This window comes from Martes martes (genome assembly GCF_963455335.1).
Source record: "Martes martes genome assembly, chromosome: 1".
NCBI classification, from domain to species: domain Eukaryota; kingdom Metazoa; phylum Chordata; class Mammalia; order Carnivora; family Mustelidae; genus Martes; species Martes martes.
Window position 1 is genome coordinate 86985761 of NC_137888.1, and position 18252 is coordinate 87004012.

The window sequence follows — 18252 nt, forward strand, 5'->3', positions numbered from 1 at the left end:
CTGACTTTATAAGTTAGAGTGGGAGCAACTCAAAAGAAAATTGATATATTAAAAGATTATTGCAAATTACCTAGAATACAGCACATAAAATAAAGATACAGAAAACAAGAAAGAGAGGTTAAAAGATGGAACATAGAGTGGAGAACCTCAGTAAGATGAAGTAGGTGTTCCTGAAGAAGGAATAATGGAAAAGCAAACAGAAGAGACAATAATCAAGGAAGCTGGGAGATAAATTCTCCCAAATTTTTTGTCATCCAGATGGGCAGTGCTTGTACCAGATACTCTGGGGAGAGAGGAATGATCTAACATTTAATGAGTTTCTCCAGTATTGTATTTTTTATCTAACTAATTGCCAATTCAATAGGATATAAAACTACCTAGATTTAGGAAGTCTTCAACATGAATATAGTGTGAAAGACTATGTATTGTTAATGAAAATCACACCTTTAAACTTTCTAGTTTGTAGTTCTCCATTTCCCCCAAATATTTAATTTTTACATGTCATTCTATGTGCCTAGCACTTTAACAGACCATCAAAACAGGATGTCCTACACATGCCATAGTTTCAGCCAGTTCTGTAGGAAGAATTTGTTCTCTTTTATAAACCCTCAGTGTTTTGCAGAGTAGGATACAGCCTTAGAGATCAGATAACTCACCACAAATTAACTGTGAAATAAATAAATTACAAAACACAGAGGTTACATTTGCCTAAATTTTAGTATTAGGATACCCAGATTGTTTAGCTCCACTAAATCAGATTGTGTTTATATTCAGTGTATTTCATTTTAACTGAATCCATGAAACACAGAGGTAAAGAAGTAAAAATATAAATATTTAAAAAAAATTTCTTGCAGTGTTACTTTTAGTACTATCCACTCCTCTTTTTAGGGCTGCATGTTCACTTTATCCAGAATAGGTATGGTCTATATAATAATTTCAGTCAGTTTCAGATAAAACATCAGAGGAGTAAAGGGTATGGAACTAGAAGAAAATATTTTTGGGGAAAATGGTTTTGGTCTTGGCTCAGAAGATATGGATGGCTGGGTCGTTTCATGACCCTCGACCTTATTTACTCATGAATTCAACAAATGGTTTTACATTTATTGCCTTGTGCCAGTTCTTACATACACACACACACACACGTGTGTGTGTGTGTGTGTGTGCATTCACATGTATATAGCAAGAGATAATAAAAATAAAATTAATTTTGTTTAGTGATAAGTGTTATGAATAAAGTAAAACAAGGAAGAGAGTAAGTGGTGGGGTAGCTTGTGGTTACATTAAGTGCAGTGTTACTAGTGATCATTTCTGAAGAAGTAATAACTGAATAAAGAAAGTAAAGAGAGGGGTTCATGATGTGACATGTAGCTAGATTTTATTTCCCAGCATCCCTTGAAGGTAGAGACATTAAATGACTAAATTTTGGCCAATGGAATGTAAGCAGTACTGATGTACATCATCTTCAGGGCTAGTTCTTGAAAATTCCTGGAAAAATCTATTATCTGTATGCCCTTTCTCCATCTTCTAGCAGAACCAAGAAGTTCTGTTTACTTATAAGCACCTAGAATCATAAGATGGAAGAATTACATTGTTTCTGAATGTATAGAAATCTTTCATCTACTGGAGTAGAACCACAATTAAACAAGAAATAAACTTTTTTGTTACTTTTAGCCACTGACATTTTGATACACCATTTGCCTACTTATATAAATACAGATATTAGTATGTGAACCTGTACAAATTACTTAATTGTTCTATATTTCAGTTTCCCAGTTTGAAAAGTGGGTTTATAATAGCATATTCCCAGAGAGCCTAGATGGCTCCATTGGTTAAGTGTTTGTCTTCGGCTTAGGTCATGATCCTGGGATCCTGAAGTTGAGCCCAGCATCTGGCTCCCTGCTCAGCAGGGAGTCTGCTTCTTCCTCTCCCTCTGCTCCTCCCCTCTTGCTCATGCTTGCTCACTGTCTCTCCATCAAATAAATAAATAAAATCTTAAAAATAAATATTTTTTTAAGAAAAGTATACTCTCATGAGTTTGTTGTGAAGATTAAATGAGTCAGTGCATGCACAACATTTGGAATAGTGGCTGGTCCTTCATAAGTGTTCAGTGAGTTTAATCATTTTTACTGCTATCTTGGAAAAGAGAGTTCCTGGATGAGAGTGCACAGAGTCAAGGCTCTGAGAAGCTTGATGTGGAAGGAAGAGTGCAATAGGAGTAAAGGTAGTGATAGGAGATGAGTTCAGTGATTCAGTGATTTAAGATGAGTTCAGTGATTAAGGTTGAGGCTAGGTCTAGCAGAGTCTTAAAGACTCACAGAGTAGTAATTCAAAAATAGTGGGAGATTTTGAATATGGGAATTTTTAGCTAAAAATTATCAATATGACTTTTGGGTGGAGAGTAGATGCTTTGCAGGTACTATTGAGAGCAGAAAGTCAGTTATGAGGCCATTGTAAAAATACAGATGAGAGATGGTAATGCTTAATTAGATCAGGAGGGAGGAATGTGGATGATATAGTGATTAATACAGTGCAGTGACTAATACTACTGCACGTTCTTGCACATGCCTTACAGTCTTTATCAGTCAGTAATATTTAATTAAATTACTGCTATGTGCCAGTCACTGCCCTCTATATAAGGGTATAGTAATGCATTTATAGTGAAAAGAAGCAATATGTAGAATCTATATATGCCAGGTACTTTACATGAGTCTAAGAAGAAAGAAAGGATAGAATTCTTGTTCTTAAGGTATGTGCAGCCTACAGTCTGGCAAAAAGTGACTAGGTAAAACAAAACCAAGCAGTAAATTATATGTTAGCAGCTGGAATGAAGTGCAGGAAAAAAAAATACAGGAGGGCGCCAACATAGCCTGGGAAGATCCAAGATTTCCCAGAGATATTTATACATAGAATTACACATGAAGATGAACTCTGCACTATAATTATGCATCTTTAAAATGAATAATTAAGATTTGACTGAACAATGTTTAGAATTTAAACATTATTAAGAAATTTAAATTTAAATTTTTTCAAGAAAGGGCAAATTTCTTACTATTTATAGTCACACAGCAGTGGCTAGCAGAGTGCTTGATTTATATTATATGATGAGTTGATGCACTTGACTTTCTAGGTAGTTCATATTCCTGGGCATAATACAATGTTTATTTATTTATTTATTTTTCTTCTCTGAGAAGAGCCTTATCAAATTTCTTCTGGCACATCTCTGACTGTATCATGGATAATGGATACTGGCAGTTAAAGACAGCAATTTTTGCCCCAGCTCCATGCAAGCCCTGATGAGAAGAATATTTAACAAGAGAATGAACTGTAGATTTTCCCTTTTACATAAGAAACATGGTTATTTGGGTGTTCTTTCTGATCAAAGAGAATCAGGTTAGATTATTAAAAGAAATTTTCAAAGTTGTATGATAGATTTTTTTTAAGTAAATAAAATGTAGAATTTTAAAGAAAATGCAAGATAGGGGATAAATTGGGAAGCATTGATGAATTTTCAGAATCCTCATTATTTTGTTGGATTGCTGAAACTGTCACAAGAATAGCTTCCTAGAGAATACAGAGGTGTTCCACAGAGCTTAGTACAAAATTAATTGGGAAGACTTTGCTATATTAAAACAATTTACCTCTGTGAAAAATGCTGGTGGTATTTTGAAAAGGATTGCATTAAATGGTGAGGATGCGGAGAAAGGGGGCCCCTCCTACACTGCTGGTGGGAATGCAAGCTGGTGCAGCCACTCTGGAAAACAGTATGGAGGTTCCTCAAAAAGTTGAAAATAGAGCTACCCTATGACCCAGCAATTGCATTACTAGGCATTAACCCCAAAGATACAAATGTAGTGATCTGAAGGGGCATGTGCAATCCAATGTTTATAGCAGTAATGTCCACAATAGCCGAACTATGGAAAAAGCACACATGTCCATCGACAGATGAATGAATAAAGATGTTTTATATATTATGCAGTCATTAAAAAATGAAATCGTGCCATTTGCAATAACATGGATGGAACTAGAGGGTATTATGCTAAGCAAAATAAGTCAATCAGAGAAAGGCAATTATCATATGATCTCACTGATATGTGGAATTTGAGAAACAAGGAGGAGACCATAGGGGAAAGAGGAAAAAATGAAACAAGATGAAACCGGAGAGGGAGACAAACCATAAGAGACTCTTAATCTCAGGAAACGAACTGAGGGTTGTTGGAGGGGAGGGGGGTGGGAGGGATGGGGTAGTTGGTGATGGTCTTTGGGGAGGGTATATGCTATGGTGAACTTTGTGAATTGTGTAAGACGATGAATCACAGACTTGTACCCCTGAAACAAATAATGCATTATATGTTAATAAAAAAAAATTGTAGATTGTTTTGGGTTGTATAGACATTTTAACAATATTTATTCTTCCAATCCATGAGGATGGAATATTTTTCCATTTCTTTGTGTCATCTTCAGTTTCTTTCATCAGTATTTTATAGTTTTTAGAGTTCAGTTCTTTTACCTCTTTGGTTAGGTTTACTCCTAGGTATCTTATTATTTTTGGTACAATTGTAAATGGTATTGATTTTTTTTAAAGATTTATTCATTTTAGAGAGAGAGAATGTGTGTGCCTATGGGCATGGGGGATGGGCAAAGGGAGAGAGAGAAAATCCCAAGCATATTCCATCATGAGTGAGGAGCCTGATGTGGTGCTTGATCCCAGATCCCTGAGATCATGACCTGAGCCTGATGTGGTGCTTGATACCAGATCCCTGAGATCATGTCCTGAGCTGAACTCAAGAGCTGGTCACTTCACCAACTGAGCCACCAAGGTGCCCTCGGGATTGATTCTTTAATTTCTCTCTCTGTTGTTTATTTATTGGTGTATAGACATACAACAGATTTCTGTATGTTGATTTTGTATCTTACATCTTTTCTGAATTCATGTACCACTTCTAGCAGTCTCTTGGTGGAGTCTTTCATGTTTTCTATATAGAATATCATGTCATTTGTGAGTAGTGAAAGTGACTCTTTCTTGCCAATTTAAAAGTCTTTTTTTGTTGTTGTTGTCTGATAGCTGGGGCTAGAAATTTCAGTACTATGTTAAATAACAGTGATGAGAGTGGACACCCCTGTCTTGTTCCTGACCATAGAAGGAAAGCTCTGTTTTTCCCCATTGAGGATGATAATAGCCATGGGTTTTTCATATATGCTCTTTATAAAGATGAGGTATATTCTTTCTAACCTTACATTGTTGAGGGGTTTTATCGTGAATGGATGCAATACTTTGTCAAATGCCTTTCCTGCATCTATGGAAGAGACCATAAGGTTCTTATCCTTTTTCTTTTATCAATGTGGTATATCACATTGATTGGCCTGTGAATATTGAACCACCATTGCTGCACAGGAAGAAATCCCACTTGATCATGGTGAATGATTCTCTCAATGTACTGTTGGATTTGGTTTACTAGTATTTTATTGAGAATGTTTGCATCTGTGTTCATCAGGGATATTGGCTTATTGATTTTTTTTTTAGTGGAGTCTTTATCAGGGTTTGGTATGCTAGCCTCCTAGAATGAATTTGGAAATTTTCCATCCTTTTCTATTTTTTAGAATAGTTTGAGAAGAATAGATGTTAACTCTTATTTAAATGTTTGTGTGAGACCATCTGGCCCTGGGCTTTTGTTTTTTTTGATTACTGATTCAATTTCTTTGCTGGTTATCATCTTTTCAAGTTTTCTATTTCTTCCTGTTTCAGTTTTGTAGTTTATATGTTTCTAGGAATTTATCCATTTCATCCTGGTTGTCCAAATTGTTGGCATAGAGTTTTCATAATATTTTCTTATAATTGTATTTCTGTGGAGATGGTACTAGGTCAGAAATAGACCCATAAATCAATAGAACACAATAGAACACCCAGAAATGAACCCACAACTATATGGTCAGTTAAACTTCGACAAAGCAGAAAAGAATACCCAAGGGGAAAAAGACAGTCTTCAGGAAATAGTGTTGGGAAAACTGGACAGCCACATGCAACAAAAGAGTGAAACAAGACCACTTTTTTACACCAAACACAAAAAATAAATTCAAAATGGATTAAAGACATAAATGTGAGACTGGAAAACATAAATATCCTAGAGGACACCACAGTAAGTAACCTTTTTGACATTGGTTGTAAGAACTTCTTTATAAATATAAGTTCTGAGGCAAGGGAAACAAAAGCAAAAATGAACTATAGGGACTTCATCAAAGTAAAAAGCTTCTGCACAGCAAAGAAAATAATCAACAAAACTAAAAGGCCACCTATAGAATGGGAGAAGATATTTGTAAATTATATATCTGATAAAGGGTTAGTATTCAAAATATGTAAAGGACTTATCCAACTCAATGCTCCAAAACCAAATAATCCAGTAAAAAATAGGCAGAAGACATGAATAGACATTTTCCAAAGAAAACATACAGATGGCCAACACATACATGAAAAGATGCTCATCATCACTAATCATCAAAACTACAGCAATATATCACCTCATACCTGTCAGATGGCTAAAGCCAACAACACAGGAAACAACAAGTTTTGATGAGGATGCAAAGAAAAGGGAACCCTCTTTAATGGTTGCAGCTACTCTGGAAAATAGTATGAAGTTTCTTCAAAAAGTTAAAGATAGAACCATCCTGAGATCCAGCAATTGCCCTACTAGGTACGTACACAAGGAATACAAAATACTAATTCAGAGGGATACATGAACTCCAATGTTTACAGAAGCATTATCTACAAAAACCAAATTATGGAAACAGCCCAAGCACTCACTGACTAATGAATGGATAAAGAAGAAAAAAATGGAATGGATTATTACTCAGCCATGAAAAAGCATGCAATCTTGCCACTTGCAACAACATGGTTGGAGCTAGAGTGTATTATGTTAAGGGAGACCGGACAGAGAAGGATTGATTTCACTCATATGTGGAATTTAAGGACCAAAACAAATGAGCAAACAGAAAAAAGAGAGAGGGGGGGAGAGAGAGAGAGAGAGAGAGAGGCAAACCAAAACATACTCTTAAGTATAGAGAATAAACTAATGGTTGCCAGAGGGAGGGTGGGGGTGGATGAGTTAAATAGGTGATGGGGATTAAGGGGTACACTTGTTAAATATTTTATTTATTTATTTGTCAGAGAGGGAGAGAGAGAGTGTGCATAAGTGCACAAGCAGGGGAATGGCAAGCAGAGGGAGAAGGAGTCTTCCCACCAAGCAAGGAGCCCAAAGCAGTGTTCAATCCCAGGACTCTGGTTTCATGACCTGAGCCAAAGGCAGGTGCTTAACCAACTGAGCCACCAAGTTGTCCTTAAATAGTACTCTTGTGATGAGCACCAGGTAATGTATGTAAATGTTGAATCACTATATTGTACACTTGAAAATAATATTACACTGTATGTTAACTAACTGGATTTTAAATAAAAAGTTAAAAATCAAAAAAAAAGAAAAGAAAATCTAAGAAGAAAAACAAAACACAAAACTACAAAACCTTTCCAAGAAATAAAAAAACACTTTAGGTACTTAATCAATTCTCGAACATTAATTCTCATACATTTTTTTATTCATTCTAGATAATAAAATTAATTGGAAATATTTGAAAGAAAATTAAATGTTTTAATTAATTAATTAATTTAATTCATTAATTAAATTTAATTAATTTAATTTAATTCAAAAATTTAATTTTAGATTGATATTGCATTCTACTTAATTCAGGAGGTCTCTGAAGTAATCAGGAGGGTTCTTTGCCAATACAAAGCCAAAGATGATTCCATAAAAATGCTGAACTCATAATATGATTTATTTTTCATTTCTCATGTCTACACTTTGCCTTCTGATATTTAAGAACACAGCACGGGTTCCTATGATCTTTGTGATCTTGGGGAAATTACATAAACTCCTTGATAAAATGGAAGTAATTATAGTACCAACCTCACCAGATTTGTATGAGAATTTAAAAAGTCATGCAGATGAAAGCATTTAGTACTCTTCCGGGCTCATTATAGATCTACTGATTAATAATAAATTTATTCAATTACTATTAGGCAAAATAGTAAGATAAGTATGTAGGATAAATTAGACCAGTATTTTTCAATTAACACTATTCATTTGATGTGCATAGAGATTTTTATTTAAATACAATCTGGACCCACTTCCAATTTAATTATTTCCTAGTTGCTGGAGGTAGCAGTGACCCCGAATTAACAGTTGCTATCTTGGATAATTTTTAATCCTTATACTTATTGTTAAGCCCCATGATAATGGAATTGAAACAGAGAGATAATATATTTGGTCCAAAATATGTGTTTTTCTTTTAATCTCCCAATCTTGTTTCCTAGCAATTACTTTTTGAAGTAGTATTTTTATATGGGGATTGAAAAGTTATGTATACACATTTATTTTCATGACATTTAGAATTAGTACAGTATGGCATAAACAAGATGGATTTAAAATAAACCTGAACCTAATCCTAGCTTAACCACATATTAACATTAATTGTCTTCATAGACTTTAATATTCTCAGAGTAAAATTTTAGGGCACCTGGGTAGCACAGGTGGTTAAATGCCTGCCTTCAGCTCAGGTCGTGATTCCAGGATCCAGGAATAGAGTCCCACATCCAGCTCCCTGCTCAGCTGGGAGCCTGCTTCTGCCTCCCCCTCTACCTCCCCCACCCTGCTCATGCTCTCTCTCTGACTCTCTCAAATAAATAAATAAAATCTTCCAAAAAAATTTTATAAAAAGTGAAATTTTAAAGTACACATACATAGTGAGAATTAGGTTAGATTACATATATAATATGCTTAGAACTGTTGTTACAGTAATACAGTTTAAAAGTGTGATTAACCTGGGGCATCTGGGTGGCTCAGTCGTTAAGCATAGGCCTTCATCTTGGGACATGATCCCAGGGTCCTGGGATTGAGCCCCTCACTCGGCAGGAAGCCTGCTTCTCCCTCTCCCACTCCCCCTGCTTGTGTTTCCTCTCTTGCTCTCTCTCTCTCTCTCTCTCTGTCAAATAAATAAATAAATAAATCTTAAAAAAAAATAGTATGATTAACCTTTCCCTTTCTTCGTTCCCTTTGAATTGAAGCCTTGTCACTCCTAGCTATGTATCATTGGCAAATCCTTTCTTTAGTTTGCATGTACAATTAGGAAGATCTCATTAAGTTATTGTGGCAAATTAAGAAAAGTTTTTAATTGTAATTTTTTAAAAGTGGTTAGCCATTATAAACCAAAAGTCACTATTCTAATCTTTCTCCTGCTTAGTGTTACATAAAAAAATTACACATTAAAATTACAAAGCACCAATCATAATGAAAATTCAATTATACTTATACTAAAATCTGAACTTTGTGATGTTTTTCCCTCACTTCCTTGATTGTCCTTTTAGAAATCCAATTACTACATATTTTTCTGAGTCAACATACAAAACACCTAAGGTCTAATATTTTATCATTTTCAAAAATGCTGCATAGATAAGCGTGTGTTAATTTCTTTAATATGTATTACATACCTCTTATTTTTTGAAATTAATGTTTTGGATGAAAATTAGTTTGATTATACAACATATTAAGCATATTTCTCCAAGGGTATAAGAAATAAAAGTTAGAACTCTTAATAGCTCCTCATGGAAAATTGCTCAGGGTGGTGTCTGATAGGCTATCTACTATAGTTAATGAAATGTCTATGATAATTATTTTTAAAGGTTTATTTATTTATTTGAAAGAGAGAGAGATTTATCATGAGTAGAGGAGAGGGGAGAGGTAGAGAGAAAACAGACTCCCCACTGAATAGGGAGCCAATATGGAACTCTATCCCAGGATCATGACCTGAGTCAAAGGTAGACGCTTAACCACCTGAACCACCCAGATGCCCAATAATTAAACTTAAAGTTTGATTTATTCTATACAGAAGGGGACGAGTACAAAACAGCCCACATACCTCTACCCCTTCAAAGACCCTGCTCAAAAAAAATAATAAACAATATAACAAACAAACTGAAAATGTTTGCAATTCTGTGCAGCTAATGGGGAGTTTATGGGGTTTGATTTTTAAGATGAATATAAAGTTCAGAGTGAAATTGTTCCTGTTCCTGTGGAATGAATAGACAACTATTTTCCAGAATCCTTTTCCTTTTTGGATATATTGTAGCTTGAGAAAATGGGGATAATAAAAGAAAGGCAAAAGCATTAGGTTTACTGCAAGGCACATATTGATTATTTAGTGAACAGTAGTACCTGAAAAGGAATATATGCTGACCCAAATAGATCCATATAGATAAACTTTTCTATTTATTAAAGAATGTATTCTTGATCAGTTGTTAAATACATTGGCTACCCCAACTGCATGATTAAGACCAATTTAGTATTCGTGATATCAGACATTTAAAAAGGGGGAGACAAAAAACTTCAAAATAGGTGCTAAAAACAAGAAAAGGAAAGAAGTTTTACCAGTCATCCATTTGTTCTGTTCTAAATCCCCTGGTCACTAGACCACCTCTGCTTGGAAGGAAATTGGTTGGCAATGAATGAGATTGTTAAAGGTATTAATCTTGGATATGACTTCTCTAGCTTTCGTTCCCGTAGTGTTTTTACTAGGCTTGCCATTTAATGACATTTGGATCTTAACATACCTTCCCAAAAAACAAGGTACTAATCTTAATCAGTTCTGCCTTCCATGAGGGACAAACTTTTTATATGGTTCCTTCCCTCATTGGTTGATGTCTACCAGAAATAGACCTGAACCTTTCAATTCAACTCCCTTATCATCTTAACTGCCCATGCGAAGACCTTGTCTTGAGTCTTACCTGGTGGATGAAAAATTATTTAAGTATCAATATCTAGTAGTAGTAGTAGTAGTATTTAGTACACAATATTTCTCTCTTTCTGTACATTTTAAATGAAAACATGTTCACCATATAACTGCCCCTAGCTAGCATTCTTTTCCATCTCGTTTTCCAAGGGGGGTGGTTAAAAATAGCAAGGCTGGTGAACAAATATCCATATATAAGCAGACATTTTTTTCTTTCTTTTTTTTTTTAAGATTTTATTTATTTATTTGACAGAGAGAGAGACAGTGAGGGAGGGAACACAAGCAGGGGGAGTGGGAGAGAGAGAAGCAGACTCCCTGCTGAGCAGGGAGCCGGACAAGAGGCTCCATCCCAGGACCCTGGGATCATGACCAGAAGGCAAATGCTTAAGGATTGAGCCACCCATGTGCACCCATTTCTTTCTTTCTTGCCTACCCCTAGCCCTGCAGCTGGGATGATCACACAGTGTTCTAAGAAATAGTTGACACTTCAATAGTCTAATGTAGTTAATTATTATTTATGCAATTTTCTCGAGATTGTTTCTGCTTCAGTTTATAGTGTTCTGCTTGTCTTAGGCTCTGTTTATTAATATAGTCCTTTTTATTCTCTTGAAGAACTTTTAAGACAGGAAATATAATGTATTGTCCATGCATGAATTACTTTACATTTCTATGGTTTTCATGATGTCTTCAGCATCTTTTCATCCATATTTTAATGTATTAGGTTAATATTTATTTAATTCTTGTTAACCTTATCAGTACAACTGATGGTTTTCCCACTTCTTGTCCATTATACGTACAGAAATTTTTCTTGTCTTCACAGATCTTTTTAATTTGTTTTGTGTGAGAGAAGCCCTCTAATCTATAGTGTTTTTCTTTTCTTTTAATTTTCTTTGTTACTTAGTTCATCTTTTTCACTCTAGCTAAGCTGGTTTATTTGCTGTATGTTAAAAATGGCACTAGGCATTTATACATTAAAACATCCCCAGAATATGTCCAGGAGGGCACTAAAGTTAACATTTAAAATTCTAGGTCGGTTATGACACTGGAAAAGAAGGTACCTGTATTAGGACGGCATTCTGTCTGGATGTTGGACAATAACCAGGTTGAGGAAAGTTTATTCCTGAGGCTGCTAAGTTTGGTGAATAAAAAGCTAAATAGTGAGGGGACGCCTGGGTGGCTCAGTGGGTTAAAGCCTCTGCCTTCGGCTCAGGTCATGATCTCAGGGTCCTGGGATCGAGCCCCACATCGGGCTCTCTGCTCAGCGGGAGCCTGCTTCCTCCTCTCTCTCTGTCTGCCTCTCTGCCTACTTGTGATCTCTCTCTGTCAAATAAATAAATAAAACCTTTAAAAAAAAAGGGGGGGCGCCTGGGTGGCTCAGTGGGTTAAGCCTCTGCCTTCGGCTCAGGTCATGGTCTCAGGGTCCTGGGATAGAGCCCCACATTGGGCTCTCTGCTCAGCAGAGAGCCTGCTTTCCCCCCCCCCCCCGCCTGCCTCTCCACCTACTTGTGATCACTGTCTGTCAAATAAATAAAAAATATTAAAAAAAAAAAAAAAAAAGCTAAATAGTGAGAACTTAGCATTCGTACTCAGCTCCCAAGATTTCTTACTGCTATGTGCACTGGCAATATTTTTATGCCTTTACTTACAAACAAGATAATAAAAATTTATTAAACTTTTTTTTCAAAAAAGGGGAACCCTAAGAAAACTAGGAATCTTGAATAATCAGGTTTCTAGAAGAAGAAGAAATTAAGAAAGTTCTGAAGCCTAGGTAATAGTAGTTAGTAGACTGTCTCTTTAACTGATTACTTAGTGCCATTTTTTTTCTATTTCCATGTTACTCTGTATATTTGAATTTCTGAGAGTAAAACCTTGAATTAGTTTGTTCTGGGTGGTCCACAATTTTAATTACAATGTATTTGGAATAAAGGGAGTTATTTGGAATGGCAAAATAATGTGTAAATGTGTATTTACACATTCTGGTATCTGTCAAATACCCAGATATGAAGTTTAAATGTTAGATTTCTATATTAACTGCATGATTCTGTTCATTTTGAAATGTGCTAAAACTCATTTTCAAAATAATTAAATTACTTGCCACAGCCACACAACTGTGTAGTGGGAAGTCAGGAATAGGTTTTAGATCTGGAAACTTCCAATCCGTCTTTCTCCTTTTCCTTCCTAACCCTCTAAACTATTTCAGCTTTCATTTATGATCTGTACTAGAATTACTGAGAATTTATGGTTACTAAGGAGATTTCTTTCCCCAGCTCCTAGACAAGGAGGTAGAATGTAAATGCAAATGAGTAGGGAGTAATTTGAAGGGAAGAAATACCATATTTCCCAGTCCTTGGTGGGAAAAGTAAACTTGATGATTGAAGAACCTCATCTTAAGAAAAGGGTGTAGCATGATGAAATTGAATTAAATAAAATGAGAATCAATGAAAATTGCCTGTAATAACATAATCACCATTTATTTGGTCAAGTTATTTCAACTGTTTGAGGCTGAAAAAATCATCATGAAAATGAAAAGAATATATTTACCTCCTATTTATTGGACAGATTATTTAGAATAATGCATGCAAAGCACATTATTTAGGTATAAGGATATATAAATATGCTAGCAACATTATAATAATTATCATTAAGACAAAATTTTCATTAGTTTATCTTCATGTACACAGTTCCAGCCCATACATGTTTATCTGCAATTCTGATAAATGAAATGGTGATAAGAGAATGGAATAGTAATTTAGCTGGCATTTATAATAAAAGCTATGCTTATATCTGGTATCTTTTGGTTCGTGCATGTAAATTTCATTTTTTTCCCAAATACAGAAAGCAACTTTTTTGAAGTAAACTCTAAAGCACTGATGTATATAAGCATGTACTTACAGACACACATATATAGATCATATTTTACACATAGATCATATAATAACCAATTTAGCATCTGGAAGTGTGTTCTATTACAAATATCAGAAAACTCTAATATGATGACTTAAATGTGAAATTGAGATTTTGCAACTCAAATATTCAGATAATCAAATGCTTTTAGAGTTCTACTCTTCTTCATTGGTGTGTTTGGATTTTTTTCCTCATTCGTGTCACATCTTGTCCACTAGACTGCTGTCATATCTCCAGGTCTTATATCTCCATTTTAGAGTGTGAAAAAGAGAAAGACAGAATCAGCACCAGCAGATTTTTGTTTGCTGAGCGTTGGTCTGAACTATTAATGGTCATCCTATCTGTTAGAGAACTTCAGAAATCCAGTATAGCAGGCACAGAAAAAGAGAAACGAATTGCAAAAGGACAGTGGGTTAGTCAATGTACAGAATGGGCACAGCATCGAATTAATGCTGAAATTGAATATAATTGAAATAATAGTAAAATGAGAATTAATATTGAGAAGACTGGAGGCTTCTCATTTCTTATACTTGTCACTTAGATTGTAAATATTTAGAAGTAGAAGACCAAAACTATTCATTTGATAAATTACACTTGGACATAAGAATATATTAAATGCTCTTTGAAAATGCAAAATTATAGAAGTTAATATTCTTTTTTTCTTTTTTTTATATGCATTTTAAAAATTTTTTTTCAGTGTTCCAGAATTCATTGTTTATGCCCCACACCCAGTGCTCCATGCTATATGTGCCCTCCATAATAACCACCACTAGGCTCATCCAACCCCTCACCCTTCTCCCCTCCCAAACCCTCAGTTTGTTTCTCAGAGTCCGCAGTCTCTCATGGTTCGTCTCCCCCTCTAATTTCCCCCATCTCACTTCTCCTCTCCATCTCCCAATGTCCTCTATGTTATTCCTTATGCTCCACAAAAAAGTTAATATTCTGATTTGGTTTCATTCTGTTTTGAAAAAGGTAGACATTCTAATGAATGTTTGAAAGAAGAGCTTTTTCCCTGTATCTTATAAAATGAGGATTTTAATGCTTTATGTGTATTTTCTGAAATCTATAAAGATATGTACATGTATAGAATTTTTCATCTGTTAGGGTTTTGGTGAAATAGGAAATGAGGAAGTAACTAAATTTGAAGGGTTTTACAGCAAGCTGACAGAGGAGAGGCTATCAGTATTCTTTAGCAAAATACTAATACTAAAACAAAACTAAAACAACATTTTAAAACCTGCATAAAATAATGCATTTGTGGCTTTCTTTCCTAACTGAAAATATTTTTATTTTGAAACATTATGTGAAACTGCATATTCACAATGGTTGATACAAAAACGGAAAATGCAGAACACATTTTGTTTGTAAGTATTAGCATTTTCTTTAAGGAACGTAAAGGATTATATATGTCTATCCAGGAATTAAGTCATAATGATACATATTGAGGTGGATAATAATATCGCTACTAAAAAATATAATATGAGAGACAGAAATAATAGTAACTACCAAAAATTAATCCAACAAATTAAGAAATAGATATTGAATAAGTTAGTCATTAAATTTTTATTCATTCTTATTTATTATCATAAATTTCTATACCATATTCCAGCACAATATATCATAAATGCTGGAGTCAAAGTGGACAAAATATGTATTATTTGTTGCCAAAATTATTACTAATAAATCAGAGGTTTTGAAAGTCAACTAATAAATTCAGGAATAGTCAGATAAAGTTTAGTATGGAAGAACACAATGTTATGAAAGGTTTAGAATGACTCTTAAGATGTAGTTCAATGTGTCTGGAAGATATTTCAAAAAAACATTTTTACTGTTTTGATGATTGAATTTTAAATATAGAAAATTGATTAATAATTTATAAAAATAAAACAGCTATCCTATCCTATCTTGATGACATTCAATTTTATCTTTGATATGTCATTTATAAGTAAGTTAAAATGATTTACTACGATCTAGATTTCACACCAATAGACAACATTTTGTAAAATCAGTTAACTATTTTATATTATTTATTAGACAATTCTACATTTAGAGAAAAAAATGGACTTCATAATTTTGACTCATTTGAAGTATCTTATTCTATAAAATTCTAATTTCCAAAGTTTTTAGTCTTAAGAGATTGTTATGTAAACAGTAATAGTAAAATTATCCATTTGAAAGCACATGGAAGAGATTAATGTGGCAGCTTTGTATGTAGAAATTATAAAAATAACTTGGAATTGGAAACTATGGGTTTATGTTGCTCTACAGGTACTTGTGTATTTTATGATCTTGAAAAAGTCACTTTTAATAATAACCATATTTGTAATATAAGAATATTAATAGAGGAAGGTAGTCATTAGGTTCTAACTTCCAGTCAGAAGATAAATAAATGCTAGGGATATAATGGACAGCATTATGACTATAGCTAACATTGCTATATGATATATAGGAAAGTTGTTAAGATAATAAATCCTAAGAGTTCTCATCACAAAACAAAACAAAACAAACAAAAAGTTTTCTTTTTGCTTTCTCTTTTTATATATCCAGATGAACTTGGATGATAAATAAACTTATTATGATAATAATTTCACAATATATATAGCTGAAACCACTATACTACTTTAAACTTATACTATAGTCATGTATGTCAATTGTGTCTCAAACTGGAAAAAATAATATTAATAACTCAGTTTTTATGTTTTAAGTAGCTCTATTTTAATAATGTATGAGACACTGTGGTTACAATAAAGAGCTAGTTGGGCCTACACTTATGAGGGTAGTTTATATTATTTTTAGACTCTAGTCAAATTTCAGTGAAAAGGAAATACTTGATTCTGCCCATAATTTTTTCTCACCAAAATTGGTCTGTCAACTGTATGAATAAAAACAGTGTTTAGGTCAAAAGAGCCACTGTTTTTCTTTAGCCAAATCTAGCTGCACCACCACAGCCACTAATAAAGAATGAATGATGACTATAAAGTTGGGCTTCTTCAAATTCAAGACCCTGTCTTCCTTTTCTGAGAAGCAAACATGCAAATTATGTTTATTTCTTGCGATTAACCCATGACCCCTGTTAATTACCCATGCTTTACTAAAGCTCTTTGTTTATATGGTTAGTTCATTAGATTTGTTAAAAAGTAACTAGAGAGAGAAAATAATGAAAAGATGAACTGAAGTCAAACACAATTTCTGCTTTAAGAAAGGGTCTTATTCATCACAGCAGGTTTACCTCAGAATCCCATTAACTCTGCATCTTTCTGTAAAGATGCAGCTTGTGTTTAGCAGTCTTCTAATACCAGAAAAACAGAGACAAAGTGTGTGTGTGTGTGTGCGCGTATGTGTGTGAGAAAGAGAGACAGGGATATTAGTTCAGTATAACATATTGAATGTTTTTTTCCAAATTTTTATCTTTTCTCTTTTGACTATATTTTACTTGTATTTTGACAGTATTAGAATTAAGTTTTTTAGAATTGATTTCATTTCACTTAGTTTGTTGAAACTGTTTAACGTTAGAATTTTTACTTTGTAAAGAGAACTTGTAAGAAAAAATTATCTCAGTAAAGTGAGTATAACTAATAATACATAGAAAATTGGGTAATCTGTTTCTGACTGTGAATAATCCTGCATGCACAATGAATTGAAAGTTATTATGTTCTCCAAAACAACTTTTTTTTTTAACTCAACAAAGCCCAAGTTTGTTCTTTAAAAAGATTAATAAAAATGACGAACTCTTAGCAAGGCTGATAAAGAAAAAAAAAAAAAAAAAGGAAACTACAATTTAACAATATCAGGTGGGGAGCATGGCTACAGAGTTTACAAATCAAAACAACTGTTTATCTTTATCAAAAGTAGATGTTTATTTTAGAAAAATACAAAAGATAAGGAAAAGAAAAAAGGAAAAACCCCTGCATATATAAAGAATATTCACTTCTCAGTTACTGGTTAATTCTATGAAAATGATATGTTACATGCTATTTTATATTAAGCTTTTCTCCTTCAGTGATACCCAGTAGAAATCACTAAAGAATATCTTATGTAGGGCAAATTTATTATTTTTAAGTCTATGAAAACAAAAATTATTGCTGTTCTTTACTGATTGGTAGTCACTTTGACTTTGGTTTATGGTCTCTGAAAAATACTTCAAAAAGTATAGTTGTAATTTATCCATATATACTGATATTTTGTTTCTGGGGTATAGTTTTCAAGAAAAGAATTGCTGCTGGGCGCCTGGGTGGCTCAGTGGGTTAGGCCGCTGCCTTCGGCTCGGGTCATGATCTCAGGGTCCTGGGATCGAGTCCCGCATCGGGCTCTTTGCTCAGCGGGGAGCCTGCTTCCCTCTCTCTCTCTCTGCCTGCCTCTCTGCCTACTTGTGATCTCTCTCTGTCAAATAAATAAATAAAATCTTAAAAAAAAAAAAAAAAAAAAAAAAAAAGAATTGCTGAAATGAAAAGTTTGAATATTTAATTTTCATAAAAATTGTCCCTCTCTCTTAGAAGACATTGTGTATTTTCAACTTTTTAA